The sequence below is a fragment of the Orcinus orca genome, chromosome 8, assembly GCF_937001465.1.
Source record: "Orcinus orca chromosome 8, mOrcOrc1.1, whole genome shotgun sequence".
NCBI classification, from domain to species: domain Eukaryota; kingdom Metazoa; phylum Chordata; class Mammalia; order Artiodactyla; family Delphinidae; genus Orcinus; species Orcinus orca.
In genome coordinates this window covers 24670937-24690651 of record NC_064566.1, presented here as the reverse complement: position 1 = coordinate 24690651, position 19715 = coordinate 24670937, and the positions used below count along the sequence as shown (strand labels likewise).

The window sequence follows — 19715 nt, the reverse complement described above, 5'->3', positions numbered from 1 at the left end:
GCCCCGCCCCCTCCGCCACCGCCCTCGCAGTTCCCTAGCCGATTGCACAGGTTTGTTGTGTAACCGACAGGATAGCCCCGCCCACGGGGAGGCCGATGGGCGGCTCCCTGGAAGGCTCCGCCCACCGTCCTGCGGGTCAAGGGCCAGCGCGGTGGCGTCCGTCTGCGTCTCGGTTACCTCTTTAGCCAAGCTGCGCGAGCTCGGCCAGGTGCCCACATGCTCACCCTTAGATCTCCCGGTCTCTCTCCTCCCATTCCGGTCCCTAAACTTGCCCAGCCCGGACCCCTATGAGCCTTTATTACTAAATCTGCTTGGGTCACTCCAGCTCCTCATGCGAAATTTTACATCTGGTATCCTCGAAGCGTGCCCCCAAATCTCACAGTAAGTTCTCTCTCTGCCCTTGGCCCCCAAATCCATCGGTTCTCTTCGTTTTCCGACCTAGAAATTCCTCGTTTCTCCCTTCAGCTTCCCTCGCCCGGCGTGTCCCTTGCACAGAGCAGGAACCTTGTCCGCTCTGTGGTGGGCAGAGTTGGGAATCAACTAGAGGCTCTTCTTCCAAACTAGGGAAATGGTCGTCGAGGGCATAATTTTAACGCCCTCCCAAGTAAACGGTGCATGGGGTCTGAATCTAAGGGTCAGCCTCTCTCAATTAGGTTGTCACGGTTATTTTTCAGCCCATTAGGGCAATGCAAAGCGTATATTAAATGGATTTTTTTGGCCAAGATTTAATCTCGGAGGGTTAAGTACTTCCGGTGTGAAGGGATGGGTTGAGACCCGGCTGGGCTTGATTGAGGCACATGATGGCCACTCTTCAGCTTAGACAAGATGGTATTAAAATGGGGGTGGGAGACGTGTCATGGAGTGTGAGCTAAGGGATACATCACTTATCGGATTTCTTCTTTTCCGTTTCTTTCCAAAGGCAATATGGTGTAAGCAGCTGTGGGGAGTTTGGTCAGACACGAACTTCACACATCTGTTATTTACTAGAAGTGAGATGGTGGACTAGTTAACTATACCTAAGTTCTATGAGCTTGTTTACTCTAAAAACCAACCATTCCCTAAAGTGGTTTATGGATGCTGATAAAGATTTTTGCAAAGTGCCTGGCTAGATATTCAATAAATGTTAATTTCCCAAGCCTAAGTATACATCCCTCACTAAGTTTTCCAAACTCTTCCACATCCTGGAGAAAGTTTTCTCCTAACTATTTGGAAAAGTGGAAATGATTCTACCCCTCCCATCTCACCCACCCCCAACAATAAAACACTCCATTTCCTCTATTCACCATGCCATTAATGCTTTATAATTATGGTTTTGTCTAATTTTATAACCCCTCTCCTCCCCCCCCACTGTATTAATTACATTTTTTATTTTCTGTGTCTTATGAGGTTTTGACATCCTAAAAATCCTGCTGGCTGGGGAGAGACTGCCCCCCCTCCCCCCAGGGCTAGCTCGTTCCTAAAGATAGCAAACAACTTACATGGACGCACCTCTCATATGCAAGCCAACCACCCCCTTTATCTAACTGTCACACACCGAGCCACTATTTCCCCTGCCTAAATTGTCTCAGGGCTAGGTACCAGGCAATGAGAGAACACCTCTATAGCCCAAAGCCCACCATTTATTGTTCAAATTAGCCAATCCCAAGCTGTTTACTTACCCTGCCCAGTGCAAACTCCAATAAAGGCTCTGGCCTAAATTTGCCTCTTGCTCCTGCTTCTGCCTCCTGACCCAAACCTGATGCTTCCACTGGGCACCTTCACAGTGTCGTGTGCCCCTTTCTCTAGGGAAATGTAATAAAAATCTTCTTTCAATGGCACTGATCTTGCCATGTCGTCATTCAATCACCTTCATAAACTAAAATCCCACAGGTAAAATGAGAGCCACCCAGCAAAAACCAAAAACTAAACAAAACAAAACCCTCTGCTTACATCTCTGTATTTCCAAACTATTTATGCACATATTTAGAGCATTAATTGAACCAGATTCAGGTCAGTTGTTCCCTGTTTGTCTCTCTCACCAGGCTGTAAACTCTCAGTCTTTTTCATCCTTGTAACCCCAAGGCCTTTCTACAACAAGTAGAAAGTTTAAGTTCAGGTTGAATGGATGAAGACAGAGCTGTCATTTCTGTTTACAAGGGAACCTTGCCTGTTGATATAGATAAATGCTTATAAAGGCATTTGATTCTAATTCATTTTGTCTATTTCTCCCTCAGATGGGCTACTTTACTTGTTTTAAATCGAAAAACTGGTAGGAGTTTCAAGTGGACTGCATTTGCTTCTGCTATCCTATTGCATTTTCCTTCCCTTTGGACTTGGTCCAGTTATGACCTAATGAGAAGACCAGAAGTGTGAAGTTAATCTGTCATGGCCAGGATTAAGGTGAGGCAAGATTTGCGCTCACTTGGGGCACAAAATTTAAGGAAGTACCAAAAAACCAGTAATCAAGATGATGTTAATATTTTAATACAATACTTAAAAAAATTAATGCAAAAACCCATGATGAACAAAATCTTAAACAAAACGGGATCCCACAGTGCTATGCAAGCCATACTGGAGCCTAAGGCAAAAGGAAAAATATATGTTTTTATGTCTTTTCAAATGGTTATTTTTTTCCTATAAGGCCAGGAGGGGGTGCTCAGGCAGGGGACTTGCTTCTCCCATGTGGCAGGGCTCAGAGCTCTTGCCATCCTTGGGGAGTGACATCAGGTTGCTGGCCCCTGCTGTGACAGCCCACACCTCCCTGGGGAAGTGGTCCCAGCCCAGGCTCCATTTCTGTCCCCAACATGGTAGAAGCAGGTAGAGGAAGCTGGGGGAGCAATGTAGCTGAGCAGGACCCAGGACAGCCCTCTCCTGGGCTGTGGCTTCCTGTTACCAACCGCCAGACCCCTAATCATGGCTGGAAAGGGGTAGGAAGAGGAAGCTGGGACTTGGCTATTTGGGTCCCCTGGGCTAAGGTTGAGGGTGAGGGCTCCATAGCCTTTGTGCCTTGGTGGGAGAAACAGTTTCTCCGAGTCTGCTAATTGTTTTGGAAGCTAGTCTCTAAAGGGCATGGAAGGATTTCACCAAAACAGAATTTGCTGGCCATTAATATTACTATGGTAGGTCAGAAAGCACAAGGTTCTGAAAGAAGAGTTCATGTGTGGCATAAAAAAAAAGATTTCTCTATTCTCTCAGGAATAGAGATAATGCCTGAGAAGTAAATATACTTACATGTTCTCTTGCCTTCACTGGCAAGCAGTTTTTAGTGCACAATGCCTACCTCCTTACACATGATTACACCTTAGCTTCAAGGTTCCCATTGGCTGTTTTGGTAAATCCCTCAGACATCATTCATACCTTATCACATGCGAGGGTCTGGGCTCAGGACTGGAAGGGATCAAGACACAGTGCTGTTCCTGCTTTGATGCAATTACTCATTAGAAGGTGAGAGATACACCTGTTTGCTCGGGGAGAGACAAATCCGCATGGCCCTGCAGTCTGTTTTCTCCCTCGTTTTCATGGTTTAGCAAGTAGCTGCATCAGCAGATCTGAGTTTGCTGGCAAGCAGGACAGACAGCAGACACTGAGCTTTAGAGGCGCTTGCTAAATGGTGTAAATGGTGCCCAGGGGCCCCCCATGTGTAAAACACCATAGTTTAGGGTCCCTCTCTGTTGACCACCCTCTGGGATGTGTCCAGTCTTCTTCTGCCCAGCCTAAGTGTGCCTCCCAGTGGGACAATGAAAGCTGTGAATTGGGATGGGGCAGGAGGTGGGGTGGGGTGGGAGTTCACGTGCACTCTCCTCCTTCTCTGCTTGTAGACCCGCCCCGAACATTGTGTGTTGACACTGCATGGCCTTGGTGGCATGCGTCCTGGGCCCGTGAATAGCAGCTGCACGAAGGTCAGACTCCACTTTGTCTCATGCTCAGTGTTTTGGGAAAGGGCCTTGACCAATTGGGCCTCTCAGGCGCAGGATACATTCTCAGGGGTTCCTGGCAGGTTGTAGAGCAGGCCTGGGATTGGACCGTTCAAGCCTTGGTGTCAGCTCTCCTAGTTGTGGTGAGGCAGATGAGGCGGTGGGAGGACCAGGATGGAACTGCCAGACACCAGCTCTCGCAGACAAGTGCGTCATTCAGAAGGAAAACCGGGCTGCAAGGCTGCTGGTGATTGGTCAAAAGGAAGCCTGCCTCTGCAGAGCCCAGGAAAATTCAAGACTATGCTTATGCTTCATGGCTGAAAGCAGGGAGAAGAATAAAATTACAGGGTGGTAGGGATGTTAGGGGCTGTCAATGTTGCTCAGAAAGGCATCCATCCTGATGGGTTGATGCAAAAATCTGGATGGGATTTAGCTGTTTCTGTGGAACAAAAACACAGACAAACCCATGGCTAATGAGAAGCCTAGAATGAAGGTAAGATTTAAACGCACAGTTCCAGCAGTCACACAAACGAGGTTCTGGGACTCCTGCTCTTCCCGTAGGCAAGACTTTAAATATTCCTGAATTTGCTGAGCATATGTCTGTTGTTTTGTTTTGTCTGGAACATGCTTCTTGATTTCTTGCAACCTGTATAATTAATATGAATTTTCTGGACACATGGTGAACGGACCTGCTTATTGGACGCAAAGTGTCCCCTATTGGTGGCTTCTAATATGGTGAATACTGAAGGTGTGGCCAAGAATGGCCTGTAATCCCAAAGCTTACCAAGATTGCATCATGGAAACAACAGCTCCTCGCAGGGACAGAGAAAAATGCAGTCTTCTCATACAAGATGTTATACAGGTCAGGGAGCCAAATAACGCCATCCAATTCAATAGCCTACAGGGCTGGGGAAGCCACTAGTGTCTGGAGTCTTACTGTGTCCTTTTGAGGCTTATGCAGGTCAGTTTGTCCACTGTTGTTGCTATAGTGCCTGACAGACATCATAAGAGTGGCTGAACCAGTGATGCTTGGTATGTGGGCTTGGATGGGCCAGTGTTTTTTTTTGGTGGGGTGGCGGGATACTTTCCAGGAAGAAGGAAAAATTCAGTCTCTGACCTATGCTCATCTCTGTGCCCTGGGAGGCTGATCTCTATGACCTCCTTCACCTGGGTTCTCTTGTCATCTGGCTTCTGGTGGGGTTCAGCCAATGAAAAGCATTGGTCGGCAACTGAGGAGCAGGGGAGAAAAGAGAAATTAGGGTATTTCTCTGTGTAGACCAAACTTTTTGGTGCCCTCTTTGAAGTCTTTGGCTTGTCCCACTATGGTAACACTATTCCTTCCCATTGCTCTTTCAGGCTTGGAGACATCTCCCCCCTGTTTACTAATCCCTGGGCACCTCACCATCCCTTATTTGTTCCCTCATCCTGTTCATACCTCTTACGTGATCTCCTCATTGAATTCTGTTCAGTAATGTCCCTTTGAAAGTTTTGTCTGTTTTGTTGTAAGACCCTGACTGATATCATTTGCCTTCACCCACCCAGGCAAGCAGTACTGTAAGAAACTCCCTAGTACATCATCAGTGGGTTGAACTCAGGCTAAAACAGTGAGAACTGCTGCTTGGGGCCAAACATTCCACTATATTGATGACACAAGCATTGAGTGTACTTCATGCATTCCATCATGTCCCATGTTGGAAAAATTGACCAAAGATGGATGGGTTCAAAAACTTTTGGAGGTGATGGATATGTTTATTACCTTGATTATGGTGATGGTATCACAGGGGTATGTATATGTCCAAACTCTTCAAAATGTATACAGTAAATATGTGAAACTTTTGGTATATATCAACTATACCTCAATAAATCTGTAAAAGAAGAAAAAGAAGAAGAAGAAATGATTCTGCCACTCATGGGACCTTCTTGGATGCTTCCTGTGTGGCTACTAGCTATGGGACTGGAGGCCCAACCTCTGATTGGCCTATTTTAGAAACAAGACTCTCCGTACCTAGGAATTTCACTACAGCCTTTATATACCAGACAAACAACCACACATGGGGAGGGGGCACATGTGGCAAGAAGCCTGGAAAGTGATCCAGTCATCAGTAAAGCAAACCTGTGCTGGAGGCCTCCTCTCCTATCTCCTTACCACCCATGGAATCACAGATATCAGTGTTCAATCTCGAAGCAGGTTGTAGACTGTGGAAATGGGACTCTACTTTCTCGTCAGCCAGGTCTACAAGAACTTCTTTCTGTTGCCAAGCCTGAAGCTAGCCCATTCTGGAAAAAGAGACTGTCAGTGAAAAGAAAATGACTCTGCCACCTGACATTCTCAACTTGCATTGAGTCCTATACCATCTGAACTGGAATACCCAGAAAGTTCTGTAGTGATATAGAAATGGTCCCTCCAGTCAAGGCCCAAGCCTGTTTCCTGATACCTCAGCCAACTTCAGGAACAGGTGGTTGCCCACCCGTTAGACACAGAGAGACCCACCTACTGTTAAACGCAAGCAGTTGGCTCACTGGGGACCTCTTCAACAAGACTTCCATATGACAAAAAAGCATGGTTCACTGATGAAATAGCTTGCTTCTGAGATGGGCAAACCCCATGGAATGCCACAGCCATAAATTGTGGAGTTCAGCACTAGACATGCTGAACAATGTGGTAAACTTCAGATGCTATTCTTGTCTGTAGGGCACGCTGCCCCAAGATGGACAGAAACAAACCTTTATGCAGTGTGTCCATTAGGGTCCTCCAAGAAACAAATGCTGGGATAGGATTAGATTCATGAGAGATGCACTGCGGTTGTGAGTAGGGGTTGTGAGGGATAAAAAATAGGGAGTGAGAACAGGCAAAAAGAGCCTCAGACCATGATGCAATTCTGATGCTTGGGAAAAGAGAAGGTGGAGGAAAGAGGATTGGGAAGGAAGAATCTCAGACTGGACTGCAGCTCTGAGAATGTCTCAGCCAGGCCGATGGAGAGTCCTGTAGCCAAAGCTGCCCACTGGAGTAGTCCAGAGACCCACGGGATTGGCCTGCGCTAACACCCCATCATGGTCAGGCCTGGACTGGGAGCACCCCAGAGGAAGTGTGACCTTGATGCAGAAACGTTGTGGGTATCAAACGGGAGTTGTCAGTTAATGATGCTACCTGCAGCAGGAGATCTGAGCTATTTCCATGACTGTCACACACAGAACATCCCTAATGGTCTAGCAATTGGTCAGACCATTGGGACACCCAAAGACTGAATTAATAGAGGCATAACAATATGGGGCATCCCCTGTGGACATAGTTATGAAGTGGCAAAATCTAGAGGAAAACAACCTACTTAAAAAGACTGATGAGGTATATATGGGCTTTGTGTCTATCCATGGCAGCCCATTGAATCTATGCTCTAATCCACTACACCAATGGAACCACCAAAAGGATGGGGATACCCAACTGGAAATTCTTTTGACACAAATAGAAGCTACTGCTACTGAAAAAGCTTGCGTTCTTGTCCCACTCTGTCCAGTGATGACCTGGTGGTCTCTACAAGCCTGGCCTGTTCAGCTGTCTTGGGCCATTTGTAAGTTGCACACTGTCATAGTACCCTCTGCCTTGACTGAGCAACTGGGCACCTGGGAGTCAAGGAGGAGGCACAGAGGAAAATGTAAGTGGGAAGAGGACACTCTTCTCTCCACCCCACCCCCTTATCATGGAATAACACACAGTTGAGGAATGTATCAGGTTACTTTGGGGAAAAAGAATTCATGCTCCATATTTCAAAAGAGGAAATTTAACACAAAGAATTGTTAGACAATGTGGAAAGGCTGAAAGAGCAGGGAAAGAATACTGAGGGGATCCAGAAATTAGGACTGCCAGAAGCAGCTACCACCCCAGGGCTCTGGAAACAAAACGGAAAAGAGCTTATAGAACAGAGGAGCTGGAAGTATGTGCCTGAGGATCGAATGATCAGATGTCTAAGGGAGGGATCCCGTGCAGCTGGTGTCAAGATCTCTGAGAGGGGTCACCTCACAGCTGGTGCTAAAGAAATCGCTAGGTGGTGTTTCGGGGGGCTTCGAGGAGCTCTGGTGTTTTATGCTTTAGCTCAGAAAGAATTTGGTGAGAGGCAAAGTGATAGATAAGAAGTGATTTATTAGGCTAGGATGCTTGTGAGGCTTACAAGCGGGTGGGTGAGAGGGTGCTGTGCCCCAAGAACTTAGTGGGCTACAGTTTCATAATTAAAAGAAAAGTGGGGAGGGGGAAAAGACCACTTTTTTTTTTTTTTAGTAGACATTAAACTTCCATTTTTAGCTCCTCCTCATCAGGTGGGGGAGTTTTCTTCTCCCTACATGGTTAAGCCGGGACTGTCAGGGCACTCTGGTAAAATTATTTCAGGTTGTAGTACAATGAGGGTCTTTCACTTTGAAATGCCTCCTTTCCATAAATTATTATTTTTTTGTGTGCAGAGATCACGTCCTAGGGATTATTAACTCACTGAGCTTACTGGGCAGGATGTGGATTTCATGCCACCATTGTTTTATTGTTTGGGGGCATGTCTCATGCTTTTGTCGCATGCTTTTGTTGCTAAGCAAGCCTGCTTGGTTTTGCAGTTAAGCAAACCTGCTTTCTTTCTTTCTTTATTTTTTTTTTTAAAGAAGATGTTGGGGGTAGGAGTTTATTAATTAATTTATTTATTTTTGCTGTGTTGGGTCTTCGTTTCTGTGCGAGGGCTTTCTCTAGCTGTGGCAAGCGGGGGCCACTCTTCATCGCAGTGCACGGGCCTCTCACTATCACGGCCTCTCTTGTTGCGGAGCACAGGCTCCAGACGCGCAGGCTCAGTAGTTGTGGTGCACAGGCTTAGTCGCTCCCCGGCATGTGGGATCCTCCCAGACCAGGGCTCGAACCCGTGTCCCCTGCATTAGCATGCAGATTCTCAACCACTACACCACCAGGGAAGCCCCAAACCTGCTTTCTTGAGTGATCATTAACTTACGGGTTTTTTTTTTTTTTTTTAACTTACAATCCCCTAGTGGGATTAATTATTTAATTACCTACTTTGGCCCTTTACTCTGTCCCTATCACGAACATATCAGAGCAGGTAACTCACAGCAGATACTCAGAGTCTTGAAGTCGCCAGATTTAGCACACATACACACATACCACCACAACCACCATCACCACCTTCAACAACAACAAAAAAACAAAGGAAAAACAACGCCACCAGGAAACCTAGTTAAATTTGAATGATTTCTAATTGCTTATGTGCATATACATTGAAATAAAAGAAAAATATCACATGGGACATATTTATACTAAAATATTATTCATTCTCTATCTGAAATAAATTATAAGTACATAAGTTACCTGTTTCTTTAATTATATTTCCCTGGTGATTTGGGTCTCCCTAACGTTTCTTTGTGTTGCAGAATTTGCATGTATAAGTCCTTGAATTTACAGTCTGTTTCATTTACATTGTAAAATAGTTTCTACAGTGGTCACATCCAGCTTATTTTGTTCTTTTGTCTACTGAACGTCCATTAATGAGAAAACACGCTCAACAATTGCATTGTGAGCTGGTGTGCTGACGTGTACTGGCTGTCACCGACTGACTCAATTTCAGAAGTTTGGGGGCTATCTGTGATTTGCTAACTTTCCGTAGTGTGCGTTATTGGAGTGAGGCTGTCATTGACTGGTTGATTTTCAGAACACAGGTTATCTCTAATTAGTGGTGGTTTCTTGTTCATGACCTGGGACTTTGACCAAAGAACAATCTTTTTCTTTCTTGATGATAAGAAGAATCAGTACTTTAATTCTCAAACCTCCTTTTTGGCCTATCCTAAGTCAAACCTGCAGGACAGACCATGTGGAATTGTCCATAACTATATTTGTGGAGGTATGATTTTCAGCTATGTTGCATTCAAGTGACTTAAGCTTCAATTACTATAGCAAAAAAATACTCTAACTGCTGATACTTGGTAATTTATTGGAAAAGAAAAGCTGTCTAGAGGGCATTGAAGGCATTGGGGCAAAGTCAGTACAGAATACAGAGCACAATCATTAAACACAAGACATGTCATATAGAGGAGTCCTGGCAACCCTACTCGAAAGGGTACCACTTGATTGGTATTGGACCTTTGAAAAGGACAACTTCACAGCTACTGATTTGGATCCTGAAAGGGCATCCTGGGGCTGGGGATCAGAGTGCCTAAAGACCTCCGGAGAGAGACATGCAGGGGCTGGAAATCAGCAGGAGACTCCCCCCGCCCCTCCTTCCTTCCAGTCTCCTGCCAGTGCTTCCCAATAGGCAGTGCCTAACCGGAATCCAGCTTGCAGAAGCATCAGGGAAGTGTCATTTTCAGTCTTACAGGCCCACCATCACTGAATAGAAAACATAAGGGCAGCCACAAGCTAAAAGACAAGAGGTAAATAATTAACACAAGGAAGAATTAGTCAAGGAAAAAAAAAAGCATCCAAATCAGAAAAGAAGTAAAATTATCTCTGTTTGCTGATGACATGGTATTATATATAGAAAACACTATAGACTCTACTAAAAAACTGTTAGAACTAATAAATTAGTTCAGTAAAGTTTCAGGATACAAAATCAATATACAAAAATCAGTTGCATTTCTATACACTAACAACAAACTATCAGAAAGAGAAATTCAGAAAACAATCTCATTCACAATAGCATCAAAAAAGATGAGATACTTAAGAATAAATTTAACCAAGGAAGTGAAAGATCTGTACACTGAAAACTATAAAACACTGATGAAAGAAATTGAAGAAGACACAAATAGATGGAAAGATAGTTCATGTACATGGATTGAAAGAATTAATATTGTTAAAATATCCATACTGCCCAAAGTGATCTACAGACTCAATGCAATCCCTATTAAAATTTCAATGGCATTTTTCACAAAAATAGAACAATCCTAAAATTTGTATGGAACCATAAGAGGCCCTGAATAGCCAAATCAACCTTGAGAAAGAAGAACAAAACTGGAGGCATCACATTTCCTGATTTCAAATTGTATTACAAAGCTATATTAATCAAAACATTATAGTGTTGGCATAAAAACAGACACATAGATAAATGGAATAGAGAGTGCAGAAATAAACTAGTGCATTAGTTAATTAACTAACGGTCAGTTAATTTTAACAAATGCACTAAGAATATACAACAAGGGATAATAGTCTCTTCAAAAAATGGTTTTGGGAAAAGTAGATATCCACATGCAAAAGAATGAAACTAGACCACTATCTTACACCATACACAAAAGTCAACCAAAAATGGATTAAAGACTTAAAGATGAAACTGTAAAACTCCTGGAAGAAAACATAGGGGTAAGCTTTTTGACACTGGGCATGGCAATGATTTTTTGGATTTGTTATCAAATCAAAGGCAACAAAAGCAAAAATAAGCCTGTGGTACTACATCAAACTTAAAAGCTTCTGAACAGTAAAGGAAACCAACCAAAAAAAATGAAAAGGCAATGTATGGAATAGGAGAAAACATTTGCAAGCCATATATCCAATAAGGGGTTAATATCCAAAATATACAAGGAACTCATACACCTCAATAGCAAAAAACCAAATGATCCAATTAAAAAATGGACAAAGGACCTGAGCAGACATTTTTCCAAAGAAGGCATTACAGATGGCCAACGGGTACATGAAAAAGTGCTCAACATCACTAATCATCAGGGTAATGCATATCAAAACCACAATATAATATTACCTCACACTTGTTAGGGTGGCTATTATCAAAAAGACAAGCAATTACAAATGCTGTCAAGGATGTGGAGAAAGGAGAACCCTTGTTCACAGTTGGTGGGAATGTAAAGTGGTGCAGCCACTATGGAAAACAGTACGGAGGTTCCTCAAGAAATTAATAATAGAACTATCCAGCTATCCCACTTTTGAGTAAAAATTCAAAGGAAATAAAATCATTATCTCAAAGAAATATCTGTACTCCTATAGTCATTGCAGCATTATTCATAATAGTCAAGGTATGGAAACAACCTAAGTGTCTATAGATAGATGAATGGATAAAAAAATGCAGGGTATGTAATGCAGTGGACTATTATTCAGCCTTTAAAAAAGGAAATCTTACCATTTGCAACAACATTGATTAACCCTGAGGGCATTATGCTAAATGAAATATGCCAGACAGAGAAAGACAAATACTGCACGGTATCACTTATATGAGAAATCTAAAAAAAAAAAAAAAAAAGGTTGAATTCATAGAAACAGAGAATAGAATGGCTGTTGCCAGGGGTTGAGGGGTGGGGGAGGTGAGGCGAGGTTGGTAAAAGGGTACAAACTTTCAGTTATAAAATGAATAAGGTCTGAGAATCTAACATATGACATGTTCACTATTGTTGATAACACTGTATTGTATAATTTGCTAAGAGTGTAGAATTTAAGTGTTCTCACCAAAAAAAAAATTTTTTAAGGTGAATTTGTAAGATGTGTTAATTAACTTGATTGTGGGACTCCTTTTGCCATGTATATCAAATCAGCATGCTGTACACTTAACTACAGTTTTGTCAATTATACCTCGATAAAGCTGAAAAAAATAAAATGGGAAAGATAAAAAATAAACACAAATATAATAAAAAAGAAATGCATAAATATTTTTAAAGGATTCTCCTTATATTTTTGTACAACTTGTATTTTTGGAACAGATTGTAAACTTTTTTCCTTCTTAGGAAATATTCATCTACATTATCATTAATGACTAGATGTATGTTTCTTAATATGAATGCATCATATTTTACTTAATCTCCTATTATGAGACATATAGACAATTTCCAATTTTGTTATAATAAAAGCATTGTGATAAGTATCCTTGTACATTCATTTTTGTGAATTGTTACTGTTACGTTCATAGCATAAATCTTAGGTTTGGAATCGCTGGGTCAAATTTACAAACTTTTAAATAGTTTGTCACCTATTTCTAAAGGACTCTCAAAATAGGCTACAGACAAAGCACTGAGTTCAAGGTATAGAAGTAGTACAGACCCACATTCTCTGACCCAAATATAGTAAAATCAGAAACAAATAATAAATGTATATTCTCAAAGCCCCACCAGTTTAGTCTCAAAAAGCAAATAAATGAAAATATCCTCTAAAAACCTCTTAGGTCAAAGAAGAAATTAAAGCAGATATTACAGAATTATTTGACAGTAATGACAACCAGAATGGCATATAATAAAATTTTTTGTTTTTCTGCCAAAACTTTACCTAGAAGCAAATTAAAAACCTTAAATATTTTCTGTATTAGACAAGGAAGAATATATATATATATATATATATATATATATAAATTAAGGAAAAGTATAATGGAAAGAATTAGGAATAGAAAATAGTGGAATTGACATGTAAGTTCCATATCTTGCTCTATGTTTGTGTAAGTGTTGGTGCATTTCTGTGTGTGTGCGTATTCACATGTGCTCAAAGGAGCAGGGAGCACCATGGAATCTTCCCACATTTTGCTGACAGTTCAAGAGACAAGAGAAACCTGACCTCACTTGCAGTGAGATTAACTGGGATAATGTCAGTGTCAGCAGAGCGTCATGAAGGCACAAATGTGGAAGTGACTAATTTAGCAGTGGGCGGGTCAGTGAAGGAAAGCGTCCTAAAAAATGTGACAGCTGAGTTGAACATCATGGGATGGTTCGGATTTTGCCAAGTAAAATGCTTGTAGAGAGAAAATGAAGCCTAGATGTGTGACTGTTTTCAAGGAGCTAGAATTTTTTTCCATGCCTAATCAGTCCGAGACATTCATGGGATTATTAAAGATGCAGCCTTATCATTTTTAATTATATGCTTTCTTTTAAAACTGTGATTCTTTTGATTGAGGTCATCTATTTTTAGAGCCTGGTTTATATTATTAGTAATTACGGCAGAAAATGAACTTCATAGAAATTAAATGTCTTTTTGTTTCTTATCTGTACTTAGCTGATGAAGTTAGCATGCAAAGATATATTGAAAACCTACTTTATCCTATGAAAAGGACATGTTTCAAGGATCTAAATGTGGTCAAGGAATGCAGTCTGTTAAACCATATGGAAAACTTTTCATTAATTTTAAATTTTTTAGGAATTTATCTGTTGGGTATACCATGACTAAGTTACAGTATTTTATATACTAAGTATGTAATGGGAAAAATGAGGTATGTAGAACTTCTTTTTCCAGAAAGATATACTTTTTACTGTCCTTGTTGTTATGAGTGTTTTCAAAGCTCAAACTTATAAATTCAGTTGAGTCCTTTTTTGGGGGAAAGAAAAAATGTTATCGTGTGTGTGTGTGTGTGTGTGTGTGTGTAAAATCAAGGAGAAAGGTGTAAAAAGATATATTTTTTAAAGTGGCTTCTCTGGGGATGGAGACGGGGATGTTGTAGAAAACGTGAGTAAGGAAAATAAGAGAGCATGAAGGGAGACGATTATTTTATTTCTTTTTATACATTTGTATTGTTTTGTTGTTACAGTGATAACTGGTGTGATGGTTAATTTTATCTAGCTACTCTACTGGACAATGGCATTTGGTCCAACATTATTCTGGATGTATCTGTGAGGGTGTTTCTGGGTGAGATTAACAACTGAATCAGTAGACTGAGGCATCTATGAAATCCCCATGGCTAATGTCACACTTAACAGGGAAAGACTGAAAGCTTTTACCTGTAGGATCAGGAATAAGACAAAGATGTCTGCTCTCATCACTTCTATTTCATATTATACTGGGGATTCCAGTCAGGGTAATTAAACAAGAAAGGAATAAAAGGCATCTAGATTGGAAAGGAAGAAGTAAAACTGTATTTGCATTTGACATGATCTTGTTTGTAGAAAATCCTAAGGAATCCACACACACACAAAAATACTATAGCTAATGAACAAGTTCAACACAGTGGCAGGATATAGGATCAATATGCAAAAATTAATTGTATTCCTATATATTAGCAATGGGCAATCCAAAATGAAAAATAAGAAAAAAAATCCATTTTCAATAGCATCAAAAACAATAAAATACGTAGGAATAAATTTAACAAAAGTGCAAGACTTTTACACCAAAAACTCTAAAACATTATCGAAAGATATTAGAGAAGACCTTAATAAGTGGAAACTTATTGTTAAGATGACAGTTCTTCCCAAATTGATCTATAGAGTCAGTTCAATCTCTATTAAAATCCTAGATGGTTTCTTTGGAGAAATTGATAAGCTGATCCTAAAATTCATATGAAAATGCAAGAGACTCAGAATACCAACACAATCTTGAAAAAGAAGAATTAAAGTTGGAGGACTCACATACCCTGATTTCAAAACTTACTAGAAAGCTACAGCAATCATGAAAGTGTAGTACTGGCATAAAGAGAATTATATAGATCAACAGAATAAAATTGTGAGTCTAGAAACAAACCTGTACATTTAAGTCAATTTTCAACAAGGATATTAAGACAATTCAGTGAAGAGAGAATAATATTTTCAACAAATAGGGCTGGAACAACTGGCTAGTCCCATACAAAAGAATAAGATTGGATCCTTATACAAAAATTAATTCCAAATGGGTCAATGACCTAAATTAGAGCTAAAACCATAAAACTTAGAAGATAGCATATAGGTAAATCTTCATGACCTTGGCAATGTATGTATAAAATAGATAACTAATAAGAACCTGCTGTATAAAAAATAAATAAATAAAACAAAATTAATAAAAAACACAATAAGGCAGCACTTCACATCCACGAGGACGGCTATAATAAAAAAGACAGATAATAACAAATGTTGATGAGGGTGTGGAGAAATTGGAAACCCCACATATTGCTGGTGGGAAGATAAAATTTGTCAGTCACCTTTTTCTGATAAAAAATTATTTAATCCAAACAAGTTTACATGTTGACACATGACGTGACTAGAATAAATCTATCCAAATTAAAATTGTGTTAAGGACCAAACAGATGACTGGTTTATATAATACAGAGTTCGCTCAAAATAGTGGGTCCTAGCTCTAGCGTAAGACCTCTCAGTTTGGCAGTTCCTCAAAATATGAAATACAAATTTATCTTATGGTCTAGCAAACTCACTCCTAAGTATATACCCAAAAGAATTAAAAATATTTGTTCACACAAAAACCTACACATGAATATTCATAGCATCATTATTCATAACGGCCCAAAAGTGGAAACAACCTATATGTCCATCAACTGATGAACAGATAAATGAAATGTGGTACATCCATACAATGGAATCTTATTTGGCAAAAAAAGAGAAATGAAACAAACCGAAGGACAGTGGTACAATGTGGATGAACCTTGAAAATATACTAAATGAAAGTTGCCAATCACAAAAGAACACATATTGTATGATTACATTCACATGAAATGTCCAGTATAGGCAAATCCAAAGAGGCAGAAGGTGGATTAGTGGTTGCCAGAGGATGTGCTGAGGAGGGAGTGGGGAGTGATTTGGAACAGGTACAGGGTTTCTTTGGGGGTGATAAAAACATCTGAACTTAGGCAGTGGATATGATTACATAATTCTGTGACTATACTAAAAACCACTGAACTGTACACTTTAAAAACAAAGTTGATCATTTTTTCATATACTATGTGTTCTCAGGAAAACAGTTGGATAATGCTGCAGAAATGAATATACTCAGTATAATGAACACTGCCCACCTCTACATAATTACACCATATCTATTTCACAGTCCATATTGCCCATTTGGAGAACCCATCAGAAGTGCACATGTGAGTCTCTGTGCTTGTTACTGTCAGAGCCCAGGCAGCCTAAGACCACTAGGGACAAACCTGCAGTTTGACAAAGTCAGGTTTATTGGCTCATTGCAATGAGAAAAACCACACGGTAGAGTTAGTTACTATGGAGCTTCTCAACAAACAAAGGGAAAAGTAGAGTTATTATAGAATTTGGAGGAAGGATGGAACCTGGGTAAAATTCAGATGAAGTAGGTGTTTTAATGCATTTAAAGCAATGCAGGGTGAGTGCAAAAGGGTCACAGCATGGCTAGACTGTGAAATGGATCCAGGGTCATACTTCCTTGGAACCACTAAGTTAAGATAAATGTGGACTCTTGCGTTCCAGACACCTTTATCTGAATGTCTGCACCTGGGTTGTAAATCAAGGTCGCTTCTTTGTGTCAGAGTGTCTTGGTTATTCCAGGCAAAACTGGAGGGGTTTTCATTCTTACCGGAATAACTTCAAACAGCAAAGTTTCTGATAGTCTGATTTTAGAGGACAGGTGAATGGTGAGTAGGACAGCAGTAGTCATCCTAAGAAGGGGTCCTATGGCACTTTTCAGCGTTTCCTTGGGAGAAATACTGTTTACTGTGAACTTGGCAGCCGTCTTTATTTGTGTCTGTTGTCCCAGCCTGATGAATGGCAGGGATGGTTTTTCCTTCCTCAGTATTTGAGGGAGTTACAAAGATTAATGTGATGCTGTTTGTGCTCTTAAGACCCTAGAGGGAAGAAAGGCAATACTTTGATTAAGGAGGGACCCAGGCAGGTTGCCCTTGTGTTTTGGTGGTTTTCAAGGTGCTGGTCAGCAGGACTCAGTTAGCTCAGAGGAAGGACAGTCTGGACTCCAGAGGCGTCTCCTTTCTAACAAACCGATTTCCTCAACCAGGAACACCTGCTGTAATGTGGACTCCCCCATGGCCCCCCTTCCCTTTCCCCCCTAGAGAAAGAGCAACACTCGGCGGCCAAGACCTTACTGCAGTGCCCAGGCCAGCCCTGTCCGGCCCTGACACACCCTGTGTGCTGAGCTGAGAGCGCGTAGGAGGTTCTCCCTCCCCTGCCCCTGGGTGTCCCATGAACTCTATTTGTACTGCGTGCGACCGCAGTGGGGTGCGTACCCTTGTATTCCCGTATGAGGGTTCCGACCACAGAGGCACACGTCCACTTTGTCTCTAGTTTTTGCAAGTGGTCATTTGAAGCCGGGCCACCATAGAGGTGGCAAACATTTCTTCTCAGAGGTCGTGTCAGGTCTCAGGAAGGGCTGGAGAGTGGGTGAGGGTCTCAGAGTTCGGGAATCCAGATGCTCGGGGTGGGTGGGCTCTGAGATGGGGGAGAGGAGCGGAGGGGTAGCAGCCGCAAAGCGAGTGCGCCATTTTTAAGAGGTAGATTTAAGAGGAAAAACCTGGTAGCGAGGCTGCCAAAGGGAGGCGGTGGCAGAAGCAGAGGATGGAAAGGCAGCGGCGGGTAGAGAAGACAGGCAGCAGCCGCTGCCTGAGTCGCAGCCAAGCTGGTGGGCGGATAAGAAAACCTGGCGTGGATTTCGCTACTCCTGGAGGCAAAAACCCTGAGAGGCTTAGGGTACAAAGGGAAAACAAGGAATGGCTCCAGGAAAATGACAAACACTGGACCAGCAGGAACCAGGACTAGGTCTGGGATTTAGTTCCTAACCCCTCCCTCTCCCGCAAGAGGATGCTCAAAGTTTCCTGAATCTGCTGGAGACCAGAGCTTACTTGGCTGGTTAGTAGTAGTCAGTTCTTTTGTTTGTGGGGACAAAATTATGCACGATCTTGGGCCTTTGAAGGTACTGATTAGAGACGTTCAGAGCGACCCCTGTTGGTGACTTCTAGAAACAGTGGGCCAAGGGCACTGCCAAGAATGACCTGTACTCCTAAAACTTGACTAGAATCAGTTTTGTTCCTCTTACCAAGAAAAGGAAAAACAAAACAAGCAAACAAACAAACAAATCAAACCCCACGATTTGTAGGAATCCTGCGTTAAGGAGGTTCTGCAGCTCTTGGCGGCTCCGTGTTCTCTTAGCTGCAGTATAACTTCCTCCTTCCCCAGGGGACATCTGGCTTCCCATCTTGTATTACACCTGTCCTCACCTCAGGCCAGAGTTTGGTCTTGTTCTTGGTAGTCGGGGGATCCCCTTGTCTTCCTCTTCTCTCCTAGGAGACTGAATGTCCACTTTTGTCTCCTTATTTTCAAATGTATGGGGCTAATCCTAGCCAAGGCTTTTAAAATTTTTTATTAAAATTTTTTTTTGATGTGGACCATTTTTTTAAAGTCTTTATAGAATTTGTTACAATATTGCTTTTTCTGTTTTATAGTTTGGTTTTCTGGCCACGTGGCATGTGGGATCTTAGCTCCCTGACCTGGGATGGGACACGTACCTCTTGCATTGGAAGGCGAAGTCTTAACCACTGGACCGCCAGGCAAGTCCCTACGCTTTCTTAAAATGGGCTTCAAGGAATCAAATAAGGTCCAGTTATCATCCTCAAGGGTCAACCAGTAGTATTTGATGAATTCATTGCATAGAACTAGAGAATAATGTGACATGGAAAGAAAGAAAAACCAATAGTGCTGTGAGGTGGGCAGTGATGACCAAGGCTCAGAGAAATGATCTTGTCCAAAGTTGCAGTGAATAATGATAAGCTCACGCTAAGCACTCACTACCCAGGCACTTTACAAATATTATTGCATCATCTCAAGTCTCCTACTTGGCTTTGCTGTCTCAGGAGCTCCTCTGAACCTTTATCCTTCTGAATTCCCCTCACATCCAGCAGGGAGATCCAGAGGGCTGGTCCTGGGGGCACATTATTTGTTGTAGGGGAAAAATGGGAATGGAAATGTCTGTGAACCCATGGGTCTGGAGAAGCCAGGCCTTCTCTTTTTCCTCCTCTTCTTTTTAATTCTTCCTATTCCTCTTCTCAGTTACATTTTTCCTGACCCAGGTTGAAACCCTTGGTGGTGGAAGTCTTCCTGTAGTGAGCAACCTGACCACCAGAAGGCAGCATGAGACCATGGCTGTGTCTGAGCATTAACCAGGTCCTTCTAAAGAGCGCTTCCCCACCAAACATGAGGATC

General features: G+C 41.9%; 2 long non-coding RNA genes across 4 annotated transcripts in view; one reads left to right on the top strand and one right to left on the bottom strand.

Moving 5' to 3' along the window:
* Window positions 1–136: 136 nt before the first annotated feature.
* On the top strand, window positions 137–6976 carry LOC117197647 (uncharacterized). 3 transcript variants are annotated; one of them, XR_004478374.2, is made up of 4 exons: window positions 137–381; window positions 2214–2379; window positions 3798–3878; window positions 5250–6976. It is a non-coding gene; the product is annotated as an uncharacterized LOC117197647 (long non-coding RNA). The 3 variants fall into 3 exon arrangements; XR_007478933.1 differs by having other exon boundaries at window positions 3798–6976; XR_007478932.1 differs by lacking the exons at window positions 2214–2379; window positions 3798–3878; window positions 5250–6976 and adding an exon at window positions 920–1278.
* Window positions 6977–9125: 2149 nt separating this feature from the next.
* The window catches only part of LOC117197648 (uncharacterized), a 30414-nt gene continuing 19824 nt past the window's right edge, over window positions 9126–19715 (bottom strand). Inside the window, exon 4 of the long non-coding RNA XR_007478928.1 lies at window positions 9126–10284. This is a non-coding gene — a long non-coding RNA (uncharacterized LOC117197648). The remainder of the gene's footprint in view (window positions 10285–19715) is intronic.